The sequence below is a fragment of the Mirounga angustirostris genome, unplaced genomic scaffold (genome assembly GCF_029215605.1).
Source record: "Mirounga angustirostris isolate CCGP_5_RB_7025 unplaced genomic scaffold, mMirAng1.0.hap1 SCAF_14, whole genome shotgun sequence".
NCBI lineage: Eukaryota > Metazoa > Chordata > Mammalia > Carnivora > Phocidae > Mirounga > Mirounga angustirostris.
Window position 1 is genome coordinate 90,487,348 of NW_026991722.1, and position 17,071 is coordinate 90,504,418.

The window sequence follows — 17,071 nt, forward strand, 5'->3', positions numbered from 1 at the left end:
GTGTTTGGTTTTTTTCTGCCTCCCCAACCAGAGTGTAAACTCTACCAGCCAGGTAGTATGTTGGGTTAGTTTCCGGTTATAGCACTGCTTAAATGAGACTTGAACTCCAGAAGTATTTCCCCACAGGGATTCTAATGAACCAAAAATTGTTAACAAAGAGAAAAAGTGTTCATGATATAATACTGAGTTTAAAGAAATAGGGGTACAAAATTGGTTGTGAAGAATGATCCCCTGGTGGTTGCCAGAGGGAAGGCAGTGGGAGGATGGGTGAAATAGGTAAAGGGGTTAAGAGGTACAAACTTCCAATTATAAAATAAATAAGTCATGGGGGATATAAGTACAGCATAGGGAATATAGTCAATAATAGTGTAATGACTTTGGTGACAGATGGTAATTACACTTCGTAAGGTATGGAATCATTGAGTTACTGTGTTGTATATCTGAAATGAATATAATATTGTATGTAAACTATACTTCAACTAAAAATGAAAGTTCAAAAAAAACCCACAAAAACCCAAATGATCTCCAGTTTGGTGTAGAGAAAAATTAAATGCAGAGCAAAATGTAGGGTACATGTGATCTTCATTTTCTTCTTTTTGTGTATCTCTACTTTCTAAAGTTTCTGTACGAATATTTATTACTTTTGTAATAAGAAAAAATTATATATAATTTATAAATATATATATAATATATATATATTGTTGCAAACTGTCTACAAGGAGACATTTTTATTTTTTAATTTAATTTTATTATTTTTAAAAAGATTTTTTAAGTAATCTCTACACCCAATATGGGGCTTGAACTCACAGCCCCGAGATCGAGAGTCGCACACTCTACTGACTGAGCCAGCCATAATGTAAGTATAATTTTAACACATACAAATAAACAAAAATTTTAAAAGCAAACAAAGAACTGAAGAATCCCACCTTTATCAGGGATGCCTTTCATTTCCTGACTCTAGGTTCAGTGAAGTGTTCTGTTCCTACAGAGATAAATTTGCAAAGAGAATGGTCAGGTGACAATCATGTGATTTACACAATTGGCACAGAAGGGCAACATGGGGGTATCCATAGAGGCATTGAGACAAAATGCCTCTCATTTTAACTGACTTCTTAAGGTGTATACACTTTATACTCCATTGGTATTTGTATTACTATTTTAAAATATATATTTCTAAATTTCAGAAGCACTACTGTACGTACTTGTTTTAACAAGTGAAACAAATCTGGGGCACCTGGGTGGCTCAGAAGGTTAAGCGTCCGACTCCTGTTTTCTGCCCAGATTATGATCTCAGGGTCGTGAGATCAAGCCCAGCCTTGGGCTCCATGCTCAGCAGGGAGTCTAAGCCTCTCTTTTCCCCCTCCCTTTGCCCACACATGTGCTCTCTCTCTCTCTCTCTCTCTCTCTAAAATAAATAAATACATCTTAAAAACAAGCAAACAAAAAACAAGTGAAACAAATCTTAATAATCTCTTCCCACCTGCCTCTATTTCCACCCCCTTGGTGTGACCAGGATCTACCTCTTTCTCAACACACATACACATATCTATGGATAAATATAACTACATGTGTACATACAGGATTTTTGAAAAATAGACTTTAATTTTTAGGACCCCTTTATTTTTTTTCATTTCTTTTTTTTTAAGTGAGCTCTACACCCTATGTGGGGCTTGAACTCACGACCTTGAGATAGAGTCGCATGCTCTACCAACTGAGCCAGCCAGGTGTTCCTATTTATTTTTATTTCTTTAAATTGAAGTATAATTAACATATAGTGTTATATTAGTTTCAGGTGTACAATACAATGATTCAAAAAGTCTATACCTTACTCAGTGCTTATCAGGATAAGTGTACTCAATACTCTTATCTACTTCACCCCTCCCCCAGCATCTCCCCTCTGGTATCCACAAATTTGTTCTCTGTATTTAAAAATCTGTTTTCTTCTATCTCTTTTTTCTTTCAAATATCATATGGTATTTGTCTTTTGCTGATTGATTTATTTCCCTTAGCATTATACCCTCTAGGTCCATCCATGTCGTTGCAAATGGCAAGATCTCATTCTTTTTTTTTATGGCTAATATTCCATTACACACACCACATCTTCTTCATCCATTCATCTATGAATGGAATGGACACTTGGGTTGCTTCCGTATCTTGGCTATTGTAAATAATTGTAAAAAATGCTGCAATAGGGACTCCTAGGTGGCTCGGTTGGGTAAACCTCTGCCTTCAGCTCAGGTCATGATCCCAGGGTCCTGGGATCGAGCCCCACATTGGGCTCTCTGCCTCAGTGGGGAGTGCTTCTCCCTCTCCCTCTACCTGCCACTCCCCCTGCTTGTGCTCTCTCTCCGTCAAATAAATAAATAAAATCTTTAAAAAAATGCTGCAATAAATGTAGGGGTACATATATCTTTTTAATCTAGTGTTTTAGTTTTCTTTGGGTAAATATTAAGTAGTGGAATTACTGGGTCACATGGTAATTCTATTTTTTTTTAAATATTTATTTATTTGTGAGAGAGAGAGAGAGAGAGAGCGAGGGTGGGGGGAGGGGCAGAGGGAGAGCGAGAGGGAGAGAATCTCAAGTCGACTCCCCACTGAGTATGGAGCCCAACACGGGGCTTGATCCCACGACCCTGAGACCATGATCTAGCTGAAATCAAGAGTCCGACGCTCAATGGACTGAGCCACCCAGGCGCCTGGTAATTCTATTTTTCATTTTTTGAGGAATCTCCATACTGTTTTCCACATTGGCTGTACCTATTTGCATTCCCACCAACAGTGCACGAGGGTTCCTTTTTCTCTACATCTTTGACAACACTCGTTGTTTCTTGTGTATTTGATTTTAGTCATTCTGACAGAGGTAAGGTGATATCTCATTGTGGTTTTGATTTGCATTTCCCTGATGATTAGTGATATTGAGCATGTTTTCATGAATTTATTGGCTGGGACTGTTTTAGATTTACAGAAAATCTGAGGAGATAATATAGAGAGTTCCCATATACTACACACCCAGTTTCCCCTATTATTAACATTTTACATTAGGATGTTACATTTATTACAATTAATAAGCAATATTGATACATTAGCAAAAGTCCATAATTTATTTAAGATTTCCTTGTTTTTTACCTAATATCCTAGATCCCACCCAGGATACCATGTTACATTTAATCGTCAAGTCTCCTTAGCCTCCTCTTGGCTGTGACAGTTTCTCAGACTTTCCATATTTTTTATAACCTTGACAGTTTTGGGGGAGTATTTGTCAGGTATTTTGTAGAATATCCCTCTGTTGGGATCTGTCTGATGTTTCCCTCATAATCAGACTGGGGTTATTGGTTTGGGGGAGGAAGACCTCAGAGGTAAAGTACCATTTTCATCACAACCTATCAAGGGCACATATTATCTACGTGACTAACCACTGACGATATTGACCTCGATCACCTGGCTAAGACAGTGTTTGTCAGGGTTCTCTGCCAAGGTACTCCCACCATCCCCACCCCTATACACACTGTACTCTTTAGAAGAGTCACCATGGGGGCGCCTGGGTGGCTCAGTCGTTAAGCGTCTGCCTTCGGCTCAGGTCATGATCCCAGGGTCCTGGGATCGAGCCCCCATCAGGCTCCCTGCTCCGTGGGAAGCCTGCTTCTCCCTCTCCCACTCCCCCTGCTTGTGTTCCCTCTCTGGCTGTCTTTCTCTCTGTCAAATAAATAAAACCTTAAAAAAAAAAAAAAAAAGAAGAGTCACCATGTAGAGCCCACACCTAAGTACTGGGGACTTATGTTCCTTTTCCTTGTTGATGGAGTGTCTGTATAAATCATCTGGAATTCTATTCAGATTTGTCTCTTCTCCCCCATGGATATATTTATTCAATCATTTATATCAGTATGGACTTGTGGATACTTCTTACTTATAGTTTGGGTTATGATCCAATACTTCTATTATTTATCTTGTTGCTCAATTGGTTCCAGCTTTGGCCATTGGAAACATGTATCTAAGGATTTGATGTGAGGTTTTTTGTTTTATTTTTACAAAAATTAAGTAAACCGTACATATTACTCTATAAATTGATTTTATATACTGTGTACCATGTATATACCTCCTAGGAAAATAATAAAGACCTTACTCATTCTTTTTTAGTCGCTATGTAACATACCATATTGTTCAATACATAGTAGATTCTACTGTTCCCCTACTGATGGACATTGGATTGTTTCAGGCTTTTTCCTTTTTTTTTTTGTAACTACAAACAATACAGCCATAAACATTCCTGTGCTTATTCAGGAATTATAGGATAGATTCCCTAAAGTGGGAATGCTGGGTCAAACGGCATGTATGTTTTACATTTTAGTAAATATTATCATTTTATTTCCCAAAAGGATTGTAACAATTCACCTTTCTAGTAGCAAGGAATGAGGGTGCCCTTTTTTTCTTATTCTTATTAACAGTGGATGTCATTTCTTTCTCTTTTTTTTAAGATTTTATATTTTTAAGTAATCTCTGCACTCAATGGTGGGCTTAAACTCATAACCCTGAGATCAAGAGTTGCATGCTCCACCAACTGAGTCAGCCAGGTGCCCCTGGATGTCATTTCTGTGTTTTTATTGATACGATAGCAGCAAAATGCTCTCTCGTTGTTTCTTTAATTGGAATTTCTCTGGTCAGTAGATGGGGTAAGCAGTTTTTCATGTTTATTGACCATTTGAGTTTCCTGTTCTTGGAATCGCCTGTTCATATCCTTTGCTCACTTCTACGTTGTATTGTTTTATCTTTTTTTCACAACAATTTTTAGAGGTTTTTTTGTATAGTAGGAATTGTAAACTCTTGTCTTTCTTATGTGTTGCAAATTTTTTTTTTTACCAATTGGTCATTTATTTTTTACTTTGTTTTGGTGTCTTCTGCAGTCCAAAAATACATATTTTTTGTAGTTAAATTTGCCAGTCATTTCCTTAAAGTCCCTGGGTTTGTGTTATTTTAGAAGGTTTTTCTCACCCACAGTTTTGTAAATGTTTTCCTACAGTTTCTTCTTATACTTTAAATTACGGTCATTTTTAAAAGATTTAATATTGTACCATTTTATGTGAAATGTGAGACTCTTACAACAATGTACAATTGACCCTTGAACAACACAAGGGTTAGGGATGCTGACCCTGTGAGCGGGCAAAAATCCATGTATAATTTTTGACTCTCCAAGAACTTAACTATTAGCCCATTCTTGATCAGAAGACTTACCGAAATATAAACAGTTGATTAACACATATTTGTATGTTGTATATATATGTAATATACTGTATTCTTACAATAAAGTAAGCTAGAGAGAAGAAAATGTCATTAAGAAAATTGTAAGGGGGGGCCTGGTTGGCTCAGTCGTTAAGCGTCTGCCTTTGGCTCAGGTCATGATCCCAGGGTCCTGGCTCAGTGGGGAGACTGCTTCTCCCTCTCCCTCTGCCCCTCCCTCTGCTTGTGTTCCCTCTCTCGCTGTCTCTCTGTCTGTCAAATAAATAAATGAAATCTTAAAAAAAAGAAAGAAAATTATAAGACACTAAATTTTACACCTGAAACTAATATTAAATGGTATGTTAATTAACTGGAATTTAAATAAAACTTGGGGGCACCTGGGTGGCTCAGTTGGTTAAGCGACTGCCTTTGGCTCAGGTCATGATCCTGGAGTCCCTGGATTGAGTCCCGCATCGGGCTCCCTGCTCGGCAGGGAGTCTGCTTCTCCCTCTGACCCTCCCCCTTCTCATGTGCTCTCTCTCATTCTCTCTCTCTCTCAAATAAAAAAAAAAATCTTTAAATAAAACTTGGAAAAAAAAGAAAAAGGAAAGTGTAAGAAAGAGGAAATACATTTTCACAGTATTGTACTGTATTTATTGAAAAAATTCCATGTATAAGTGGACCTGCTCCATTCAAATCTGTGTTGCTCGAGGGTCAACTGTAATTCCATTTACACTCCCAATACTATCTTTTGTCCCATTAGTCTTATATTTCATGTGTATATACAAACCTTGCAATACGATAGTACTGTTTTTGTTTTAAACAGTTGTCTTTTAAAGAAAATAAGAAAGCACCTCGTTGGCTCAGTCGGTAGAGCAAACGACTCTTGATCTTGGGGTTGTGAGTTCGAACCCCACATTGGGTATAGAGATTACTATTACTAAAAAAAAAAAAAAAAAAAAAGAGGCGCCTGGTTGGCTCCCTTGGTAGGGCCTGCGACTCCTGATCTTCGGGTCCTGAGTTCAAGCCCCATGTTGGGTGTGGAGCCTACTTAAAATAAAAAAAAAAAAGAAGGAAACATAAATGACAAATTTTCCAGTTTCACTGAAATATAGTTAACCTATAATTGAGAAGATAATTTTAAAAATATTTATCTACATATTTCTCATTTCCAGGAATCTTCATTCCTTACTGCAGATCTGAGTTTTATCTAGTATCATTTCCATTCAGCCCGGAGGATTTCCTTTAGCATTTCTGTGTCTGGCAATGGACTCAAATCTTTAACTTTTGTTTATCTGAACACATCTTTATTTCACTCTCATTTTTGAGGGATATTTTTACTGGATAGAATTCTGGATTGACACTTTCTTATTTCAGCATTAATTTTTATCTATTTTTTAAAAGATGTTATTTTTAGGGGCGCCTAGGTGGCTCAGTCGTTAAGCATCTGTCTTCGGCTCAGGTCATGATCCCAGGGTCCTGAGATCGAGCCCCGCATCGGGCTCCCTGCTTGGCGGGAAGCCTGCTTCTCCCTCTCCCACTCCCCCTGCTTGTGTTCCCTCTCTCGCTGTCTCTCTCTCTGTCAAATAAATCTTTAAAAAAAATAAAAAATAATAAAAAAAAGATGTAATTTTTTTAGAAGCTTTTATTTATTTATTTGAGAGAGAGAGAGCATGAAGGGGGGAGGGTCAGAGGGAGAAACAGACTCCCCGCCGAGCAGGGAGCCCGATGCGGGACTCGATCCCGGGACTCCAGGATCATGACCTGAGCCGAAGGCAGTCGCCTAACCAACTGAGCCACCCAGGCGCCCAAAAAGATGTTATTTTTAAGTAATCTCTCTACCCAGTGTGGGGCTCGAACTCACAACCCCAAGATCAAGAGTTGCATGCTCTCCTGGCCGAGCGAGCCAGGTGCTCCCCTATTTCAGCACTTTAAAGATCTTGCTCCAGTATCTTCTGGCATTTGTTTTCAATGAGAAGTGTGTTGTCATATTTATTGTTTTCTATCTGTATGTAAATGTGTCTTTACTCTTCTGGATACTGCTTAGATTTTCTCTTTATTTGTAGTTTCAGTGCTTTGAATATTATGTTCCTGAGAGTGTGTTTGTTTGTATTTATCTTATTTGAGGTTTGCTTGGCTTCTTGGATCTGTAGGGTGATGTTTTCTGTCACATTTGAGAAATTTGGAACCTTACTTCTTCACATGGTTTTTCTACCCCTTTATTTCTCCTTTACTTTTGGGCTCTTATTACAGATAGGTTACAGTTTGATATTGTCCTATGGGACACGAAGATTCTCTTCATTTTTTTCTCAATGTTTTTCCCTTTGTTTTTCAATTAGATAATTTTTATTGATCCTTCAAGCTTATTGAAGCTTTGCACTTCTTTTTTTTTAAATTTTTTATTGTTATGTTAATCACCATATATTACATCATTAGTTTTTGATGTAGTGTTCCATGATTCATTGTTTGTACATAACACCCAGTGCTCCATGCAGAACGTGCCCTCTTTTTTTTTTTTTTTAAGATTTTATTTATTTGACAGAGAGAGACACAGCGAGAGAGGGAACACAAGCAGGGAGAGTAGGAGGGGGGGAAGCAGGCCTCCTGCAGAGCAGGGAGCCCGATGTGGGGCTCCATCCCAGGACCCTGGGATCATGACCTGAGCTGAAGGCAGACGCTTAACGACTGAGCCACCCAGGTGCCCCAGAAAGTGCCCTCTTTAATACTTATCACCAGGCTAACCCATCCTCCCACCCCTATCCCCTCTAGAACCCTCAGTTTGTTTTTCAGAGTCCATAGTCTCTCATGGTTTGTCTCCCCCCCCGATTCACCCCCCCTTCATTCTTCCCCTCCTGCTATCTTCTTTTTTTTTTTTCTTAACATATATTGCATTATTTGTTTCAGAGGTACAGATCTGTGATTCAACAGTCTTGCACAATTCACAGCTCTTCGTCTTTTATTAACTTCATGGTGAATTTTTCAGTTCAGATATTGTATTTACCTGTTCTATAGATCCCATTTTTAAAATTTTCCATTTCTCTGCTGAGTGGTTCCCTCATTATATTCATTTTTTTTCCTTTAAATCGTTGAACATGGGCGCCTGGGTGGCTCAGTCGTTAAGCGTTTGCCTTCGGCTGGGGTCATGATCTCAGGGCCCTGGGATTGAGCCCCGCATCGGGCTCCCTGCTCTGCAGGAAGCCTGTTTCTCCTTCTCCCACTCCCCCTGCTTGTATTCCTTCTCTTGCTGTGACTCTCTCTGTCAAATAAATAAATAAAATCTTTAAAAAAAAAAATCATTGAACATATTTATTATAGTTGTGTTAAATCCTTTTCTTTTTTTTATTTTAAAGATTTTATTTATTTATTTGAGAGAGAGAGAATGAGAGACAGAGAGCACGAGAGGGAAGAGGGCAGAGGGAGAAGCAGACCCCCTGCTGAGCAGGGAGCCCGATGTGGGACTCGATTCCGGGACTCCAGGATCATGACCCGAGCCGAAGGCAGTCGCTTAACCAACTGAGCCACCCAGGCGCCCCTTAAATCCTTTTCTAATTCCAACATCAAGGTCCTCTTGGGATCTTTTTCCTTTGACTTTCTCTAGATTGTTTATCCCATTTTTCTTCATCTTCACATATGTAATAACTTTTTATTGTATGGTAGACATGAATGACACATTCTAGGAAGTCTGGATTTTATTGCATTCTTTTCAAGGGTTTTGAGTTTTGTTCTGATAAGTGGTTAAATTACTGGTGGAGTTTCTCATACCTATCAGGTTTGGTTTTAAGTTTTGTTTGGGACAGTTCTTGGTTTTGTCTTTGGTTCTGGGGCATGGTCCTTACTCTAGGATGTAGCCCTTACTCCTATAGCATGGCGTTTTGGGGTCTCAACTTAATGCCCAAAATGTTCAGCATGTCTACTCTGGTTGGGCTTGAACCCTAACATGTTCTAACACTGAGTAAACCCCGGTATCTCTGATCAGTTCTCAGCCCTGAGTGAGCAGTTGTTCTCTGCTAAGCCTCAGAGTCTCACTCTGTACATACAGAACCTACAGCCCAGCCTTCTTTGGCCAAAGACTCAAGGATTCCTGTGTAGACGTCTGCCTCCTCCCACCTCCTGTTGTGTTATTCCCTGCTTTTCTGTACCCTGACCTGCAAATTCCTGCTGCTTCAGCAGTCCCAAATACTGATTTCTGCCTCTTAAGCGCAGGAAGACCACTTCTTTGCTTGGGATTCAGTGTAATTGGGAAACTGTCCCCAGACAGAAAGCCAGGACAAACATGGGACTCATCTAGTATATTGCTCTTTTCTCAAGAATCATAGTGTATGCTGCCCGTTTTCAAATGCCTGAAAACAATCATCTCCTGTTTTACAGTTGTTTAGGATTAGAGGATTAGCTCATCATCACTGGAATAGGAAGTCCTACTTTCTCTTTCCATAAACATCTTTTTAGAGGTATCATTGACATACAATACATTGTACATATTTAACGTGCACAATTGATGCAATTTAACGTGTACAATTGATTTATGCCTCTACCCATGGAACCATCATCACAATGAAGAAATGAAGATAATGAACATACCTATCACCCCAAGTTTCCTCTTGTTCTTTTTTTTTTTTTTAAGATTTTATTTATTTGATAGAGACACAGAGAGTGAGGGAACATAAGCAGGGGGAGTGGGAGAGGGAGAAGCAGGCTTCCAGCTGAGCAGAGAGCCTGATGTGGGGCTCAATCCCAGGACCCTGGGATCATGACCTGAGCCAAAGACAGATGCTTAACGACTGAGCCACCCAGGCGCCCCTCCTCTTGTTCTTTAAAATTGAAGACATCTCAGTTGTAAAACCATCTGTACCTGGTGCCTTCTAAGATGATTGATATTTATCTTTTCCGGCGCTTTCATAGTTCGTTTACTTAGGCCTTCTTTCTCTTCTTAGAGGAATTATAGGTTGGGTTTTTCTTTTTGGCCAGGAAGTTATTTCCCTTTGATTTTCTAATTATTTGGCAGAAAGTTACATATAATACCCTCTTTTAATTGCTCTTATTGGTGGTTATATTTCCTTTTTTATTCATGATTACTGTTTATTATTATTTTTTTCTATACTTTACCCTTTATTCAGGCTTGCCAAGATATTTTTCTCTTCTATTTTATTGGTCCTTTCAAATCCTTTAAAAATATATATATATTTTAAAGATTTTATTTATTTATTTGACAGAGAGAGACACAGCGAGAGAGGGAACACAAGCAGGGGGAGTGGGAGAGGGAGAAGCAGGCCTTCTGTGGAGCAGGGAGCCTGATGTGGGGCTCCATCCCAGGACCCTGGGATCATGACCTGAGGCAAAGGCAGGTGCCTAACGACTGAGCCACCCAGGCATCCCTAAAATATATTTTTTAAAGATTTTATTTATTTATTTATTCGACAGAGAGAGAGCATGTGAACACAAGCAGGGGGAAAGGCAGAGGGAGAAGGAAAAGCAGGCTACCTGCTGAGCAAGGAGCCCAACGTGGGGCTTGATTCCAGGACCCTGGGATCATGACCTGAGCTGAAGGCAGATGCTTAACCAACTGAGCCACCCAGATGCCCCTCAAATACTTTAAAATATTTTTGACAAATTGTTGTTTTGTTAATTTTAGATTTTAATTTTTTGAATTTTCTTTTTATTTTATTTTGGTTTATATGGTTCTTATACTACTTTAAATTTTGAATATTTAATTCATTCATCTTTTTTATTTATTTTATTTTATTTTATTTTTTTTAAAGATTTTATTTATTTATTTGAGACAGAGAGAATGAGAGAGAGAGAGCACATGAGAAGGGGGAGGGTCAGAGGGAGAAGCAGGCTCCCTGCCGAGCAGGGAGCCCGATGCGGGACTCGATCCAGGGACTCCAGGATCATGACCTGAGCCGAAAGCAGTTGCTTAACCAACTGAGCCACCCAGGCATCCTCATTCATCTTTTTTAAACAAAATATTTAAGACTATACAGTTTCCTTTGAATACAGCTTTAGCAGCATTCCTATGTTTGGTATGAAGTGTTTTGTTGTTGTTTTGTTTTGTTTCCTTTTTAAGATTTTATTTATTTATTTATTTATTTGAGAAAGAGAGAGGGAGAGTAGGGGGAGGAGAAGAGAGAAAGGGACAAGCAGACTCCACGCGGAGCCTGGAGCCCTATGTGGGCCTCTACGTGGGGTTTGATCCCACAACTCTGAGATCATGACCTGAGCTGAAACCAAGAGTCAGATGCTTAAGCTACCCAGGCACTCCTGGTATGAAGTGTTTTATTCATAATATTATAGATGATTTGAAATTTTGTTTTTTGTTTTTACTTATTTAAGGAAGTATTTCTTAATTTCCAAGTGTTTACATTTTCCTCCTGTCTTTGTTGCAGGTATTTAGTTTTGCTAGACTATGTTCAGAGAAAGCAGCCTAGGTAATCTCTACTATTTGGAGTATTTGAAAGATTTTAAAAATATTCTTGCATTTTTTTACTACAATGGCTTTTAGTATATTTACAAGTTTGTGCAGCTATCATCACAATTTTATAACATTGTCATCACCTGAAAAAGAAACCTCATACCCCTTAGCTATCATTCCCCCTAGCCCTCATTCACCAAAGTCCTATGCAGCTCCTAGTCTACTTTCTGTCTCTATAGATTTGCCTCTTCTGAACATTTCATACAAATGGAATCATATAATATATGATCTTTTGTGGTTGGCTTTTTTCATTCAACATGTTTTTAAGGTTAATCATATATTTTTTAATTTTTTAAAAGATTTTATTTATTTATTTGAGAGAAAGAGAGAGAGACAGAGAAACAGCATGAGAGGGGAGAGGTTCAGAGGGAGAAGCATGCTCCCCGCTGAGCCGGGAGCCCGATGTGGAACTCGATCCGGGGACTCTGGGATCGTGACCTGAGCCGAAGGCAGTCGCTTAACCAATTGAGCCACCCAGGCACCCCTAAGGTTAATACATATTATAGCATGTTCAGAACTTCATTCCTTTTTCATTGCTGAATAATCCATTCATGGATATACTACAGTTATCCATTCATCAGTTGATACACATTTGACTTATTTCCACCTTTTACCTATTATGAATAATGCTGTTTGCTTTTTGTTTGCATTTATCTGGCATATATTTGACCACATATATATTTTCGTTCGTTCATTTTTTTAAAGTAATTTCTACACCCAATGTGGGGCTTGAACTTACAACCTTGAGATCAAGAATCACATGGTCGGGGCGCCTGGGTGGCTCAGTTGGTTAAGCGACTGCCTTTGGCTCAGGTCATGATCCTGGAGTCCCTGGATCGAGTCCCGCATCGGGCTTCCTGCTCGGCAGGGAGTCTGCTTCGTCCTCTGACCCTATCCCCTCTCATGTGTTCTCTCTCTCTCATTCTCTCTCTCTCAAATAAATAAATAAAATCTTTAAAAAAAAAAAAAAAAAGAATCACATGGTCTACTGACTGAGCCAGCCAGGCATTCCCATTTATTTTTAACCTTTCCTTGTCACATTGTTTATGTGGGTTCTCTCTCTCTCTCTCTCTATATATATATTTAAAATCCAGCTAGGGGTGGCTGAGTGGCTCAGTTGGTAGAGCATGTGACTCTTGATCTCAGGGTTATAAGTTCAAGCCCCATGTTGGGTGTAGAGATTACTTAAAAATAAAATCTTAAGGGGTGCCTGGGTGGCCAGGCTCCCCCTCCCTGTTATTTTAGAAGCTCTATTATGCTTTTCAATTCTACCATGGTTACCTTCCCATTGCTAATCAATGTGTATTTCTTTAATAACATCACAATTAAATAATGACTAAGACTTTAGGGTACATTTATTTGTCTATTCTTTCCCACTCTCCATTTTGCTACACTAGATTAACATTTCTAGTCCAGGGGCGCCTGGGTGGCTCAGTCATTAAGCGTCTGCCTTCGGCTCAGGTCATGGTCCCAGGGTCCTGGGATCGAGCCCCGCATCAGGCTCCCAGCTCCACGGAAGGCCTGCTTCTCCCTCTCCCACTTCCCCTGCTTGTGTTCCCTCTCTCGCTGTGTCTCTCTCTGTCAAATAAATAAATAAAATCTTTAAAAAAAAATTTCTAGTCCAGTTTTTTTGTTTGTTTTTTATAGTCCAGGGTTTTTATCTTTAGTTTATTTCTTCTCTTTTGAGTGTACTTAAGAACAAACAAGTTTTTTGACATTTTTACAACTTTCTCAGAAGGCGGCTATGGAAGGAAAGTGAATTATTTTTTTGGCAAAGTAGTATTTTGCTTGTTACTTAAAAAAAAATGACTGCCTATATGACCATATTGATAATCTCAGGTGAGCCAGTCGTGTGCTGATGTTCAAGAATAATTTTCTGGGGTGCCTGGGTGGCTCAGTCAGTTAAGCAACTGGCTCTTGATTTCAGATCAGGTCACGACCTCAGGGTTGTGAGATCGAGCCCCACGTCAGGCTTCACGCTGAGTGAGGAGCCTGCTTAAGATTCTCTCTCTCCCTCTCCCTGCCCCACATGCCACTCTCTCTCTCTAAAAAAAAAAAATAATAATAATAATTTTCTGTTTTGGGAAGTCAGCATATACACTCTGACCCAGCCCAGTGGCATTTACAGAGAACGCAGATGTGTGCCGTTCCTCCCTTGGCCCTGGCCTTGTTTATCTACCTGAAATGTTTCCTTTCTACCACCTCCATTTCTATCTTCCCAGGCTCCTCTCTTTCAGAGCCCTTTTCTGACCCAGACCAGATGTGGGTGCTTCTTCCTCTGAACCCCACAAGGTTTCTTTCTGTGGTTTTTTTTTTTTTTAAGATTTTATTTATCCGAGAGAAAGAGATCACAAGCAGGGGGGAGGGGTAGAGGGAGAAGCAGACTCCTTGCTGAGCAGGGAGCCCGATGCGGTACTCAATCCCAGGACCCTGGGATCATGACCTGAGCCGAAGGCAGATGCTTAACCGATTGAGCCACCCAAATGCCCCCAACAAGATTTCTTGTTTATATCTCTTCTGACACCTCCTTCACTGGGCCTTGTATTACTGAGGTTTGGGTATTCACATACCTTCACCTCTCCTCTCTACTCTTTCTAGGAGGAAAAAAAAACTGTATCCTGTCTTTGTATCCCCACTGCCTAGCACAGTCCCTGGCACATAATACATACTGAATGAACTTAAATGACCCAGAATGTATTATATGGGTCAAGGAATCACCCACTTGGGGAAAAAAAAAAAAAGCAGACTTTGATTTAGTGAAGACTTTTTTGTACTTTTATTGTTTGCATCTAAGAAACAAAATGTTTGTAGATAAGAATTATTTTCATCATGCCCTAAATAAGCACATTCTCCAGAAACCCCCTTCTAAAAGCAAAACATTTATCACTTACTAATGATAAGAATAACTATCCTTCATCAAGGGCTTCCTACTCTCAACTGCTACAGTATCCTGGGAATTTTGATGTTTAGAAGCTTGGCTTAAAAACGTGGTAACATGGATTTTTCATGTGTCACCCTGTTACTTCTCATATGAGAACGAGGTGTTTAGCTCTTAATTACTGTGGTGTCTGTAATAAGGTGTAAGTGCTTATTTAGGGGGAAAAAAGCCATCTAAATACCTCTTCTGCTTCTTAACATTTTTTCCCCTCTTTGTCTTTATTCCCATTAGTTTAATAAATATGTTTCAAGAGCATTGTATAGCTGCCTCCATGCTGGTGCTGGAGATATATACTGCTTCTCTCTCATGAGGTCATGGGTTAGTGGGGAATCAGACAAAAAAAGAAGCAGAGTGATTGCGCTCTGATGGAGTGAGAACCTGTGAGAACCTAGAGAAGGACCAAGGATGTTTCTCAAGGACTAAAAGTCTCAGAAGACTGTTAAGTTTGAGGGTGAGTTAGCCAGGCATGGGTGGTGGAAGAAGAAAAGGGTGGGCGAATAGGATACTGAGCAGAAAAAAAACAAGTGCCAGAGAACACCTGCACAAAGAAGTGCAATTATTTCAGAATGGTTGGAGTGTCCTGGCAAGAGATGAAGCTTTTTTGTCTGTCTTCTGTTTCATTAAAAAAAAAAAAAAATGGGGGCACCCGGGTGGCTCAGTTGGTTAAGCGACTGCCTTCGGCTCAGGTCATGATCCTGGAGTCCCGGGATCGAGTCCCGCATCGGGCTCCCGTCCCGCATCGGGCTCCCGTCCCGCATCGGGCTCCCTGCTCAGCAGGGAGTCTGCTTCTCCCTCTGACCCTCCTCCCTCTCATACTCTCTGTCTCTCATTGTCTCTCTCGCAAATAAATAAATAAAATCTTAAAAAAAAAAATTTTTTTTTTTAAAAGAAATACAGTGCCGTATGGCAAAACAGGTTCTCTGTTGCAGTTAGTACAAAGCAGACCTGGGCTAGCTATGGCTTTTAGGAGCTGAGCTTCAAGGCCTGGCCTTGGCCTCCTAACCTAGATACTTCTTAAGTGCAGAGACAGTGTCTGATTCACTCTGCTGTGTACCCAGCCCTGGTACAGTGCCAGGTAGCAGTCAGAGCGCAGTAAATATTCTGACTGGGGTCCAGGGGGAGATATTACCCTTTGGCACAGCTCAGGGCCCCCAGGGTGGGTCCTGGGGTGTCCTTGAGCAATGAAGTTTTTAACTGCAGGCTTCCTATAACAGCTTTGCTAAGGAGAATCTACTCATGGAGCAGTGATGCCCTTGATACTGTCAGCCAATTAATTCCTTAAGTACTTCGAGTTAGGAAGGGCCTGCTGATTTGATTTTATCTGTCTTTTAAGATTGATCTATCATCATATCCCATTCCAGCTAGACTTCCTCTCCTCTTCTTCCTCTTCCATTACTGATGCTACAGCATCTAATTACCTCATCACTCCTTAATTTATTTATGAAAAGGCTGAGGTTAAAGAAAAGAACAAAACTCCTGGGTCCTTTGGGGACCTTCTGTAAAAGCTTTCTTTTCCCCATTCCCTCCCTTATGCCTGATACAACCTCCTTTTCTGTTTCTGGCAAGTTGGAATTGCTCTTACTTACAAATTTAAATAAATAATCTTCCCTCCCAGGGCTGAGTGGAGGCCAGCCGTGGGTTAAGCCTAGCCTGCGGACTCCCGGTGGATCAATCAATCAACAAGAATTCATTGATCCCACAGGAAGCAGCTTTCAAAACCAGCACATAGCTCCTGGATGTCCTGGCTTCCTCTTCACAAGACACTTGGGGGAAGAGGAGTCTTTTGAAATTTTTAATTTTATTATTACACACGTAATACATGGATAACATACATCTTTTTAAAAAATTCAAAAGACACAGATACGTAGAGTAACAAGTGAAAAGTCTTTCTCCCTCTTTCCTTGCTTCCCATTAAGAGCTTGAGGCTGTATGCTTTTATTCAGACCTTTAAACAATGCACTTTCATACAAGTACACCTATATAAACAACTCATTTAAAAGTAAAATAAATGGGATCACAACATAGGTGCAGTTTATTCTTTTTTAAACAGTATGTCCTGGACATTATTCCAGTCAGACCACACAGATCGACGTTTTAATGGTTGCCATAGTATTTCACAGCATAGAGGTACCATTATGTATCCATTTCCCTGATGGGCATTAACATAGCTTCAAATTTTTCAGTATTACAAGCTATGTTGCAAGCACTGATTCTCTGACAATTATTCAATCAATCACCCATTTACTGCAGGCTCACCACGTGCTACGCACTGTACTCGGGGTTGGGGATAAACAAAACAGACACCTAAATATAGTTTTGACTGATTGAAAGGGGGCATTTTTTTTTTTTTTCCCAAGTGGGCCAGATAGGCCTTCTGAAGATTAGTCTCTATTCAGTCCACGAGGCCGAGGAGTCCGCCGGGGTCTCTCCCTGGCTGTGAATAGCGGGCCTCA